Source organism: Ursus maritimus, unplaced genomic scaffold (assembly GCF_017311325.1).
Source record: "Ursus maritimus isolate PB19 unplaced genomic scaffold, ASM1731132v1 scaffold_30, whole genome shotgun sequence".
NCBI lineage: Eukaryota > Metazoa > Chordata > Mammalia > Carnivora > Ursidae > Ursus > Ursus maritimus.
In genome coordinates this window covers 8292364-8293762 of record NW_024425564.1, presented here as the reverse complement: position 1 = coordinate 8293762, position 1399 = coordinate 8292364, and positions in this window count along the sequence as shown.

Here is a 1399-nt window from a genome sequence, read left to right as displayed (position 1 = left end):
GGGGAGGCCCCCCAGAGTCCCCGGGACTCTGGGCTTCCGAGGGGCGCACAGACATGGTCGCTCCCTGAGGCCGAGTGAACGCGGCCGGACCCAGAGGCCAGACCCGAAGTCCGCAGCGCCCACCCTGCCCAACGCCACAGGCGTGCGGTCCTCTCGCGCCCTCCCCGGGATGCTTGGGACGAACGCACCTGCGCTTCTGCGGTTCGCTATTCAGCGGTGCGGCGGCGGCAGCTCGGGACCCTCCGAAGGGGGTGTGAACCAAGGCAGGGGAAACCGGAGCGCAGGGGCCGCCGTCCATTCCTGCTAAAGAAGGGGCAACGGAGCAAGTGACCTGGGATCCGGCTGTGAAGTCGCTGTCGCGCACGTCTGGCGGGAGAATGGCCTTTGGGAGGGCAAACTGGCGCGTTATTTATCGTCATTTAAAAAACAGGTATCAGACTTCAAAAGTAGAGTCACACATGTATGGTTAACTGATGTTCCTCAAAGGTGCCTAGGTGATTCAGGGAATCTTCTAGACGGAGAAGGAGGGTCTTCAACAAACAGTGCTGCAGCAATTGGAGAGCCGACTGGGAGGGGGAGGGGTGAGGATGACACCCTTCTTACCTCAGACCACATACAAAAATTAACTCACAAGGGCTCATAGACATAAAACCTAAACCTAAAACCTAAAACTTTGAAATTTCTAAAAGAAAGCACTTGCGGATTTGAGTTTTTTATTTTTAAAATAAAACACAGAAAACAAACTATAAGAGAAAAATAGATAAACTGGACTTTATCAAAATCAAAAACTTGTGTTCTTTGAAAGGCACTGTTAATACAAATGAAAGGACAAGACTCAGACTGGGAGAAAATATTTGCAAAGCACATATGTGATTAATAAAAAAAAAGAAAGGCTTGTATCCAGACTGAGTAAAGAACTCTTACAATTCACAATAAGAAAACAATCCCATCTTCTGTTAAAATGAGGGAAATATTTTAATTTAGACCTCAGCAAAGAAAATATATAGATGGCAAACATGCACCTGTATCATAGTTATGAAGGAAATTGAATTAAAACCACAATAAAATACCACTACACTCTTACTATAATGGCTAAAAAAATTATTTTTAAAGACTTTATTTATTTATTTGTCAGAGAAAGGAGAGGGAGTGGCAGGCAGAGGGAGAAGCAGGATCTCTGCTGAGCAAGGAGCCCAATGTGAGACTAGATCCAAGGACCCTGGGATCATGACCTGAGCCAAAGGCAGATGCTTAACCAACTGAACCACCCAGGTGACCCTAAATTTTTCTTTTAAGTAACAATACTAAATATTGATGAGGATGTGGAGCAAATGGAACTCTCATATATTGTAGTGGGAATACAAAATGGTACAGTCACTTGGAAAAATCAGTTTGGCAG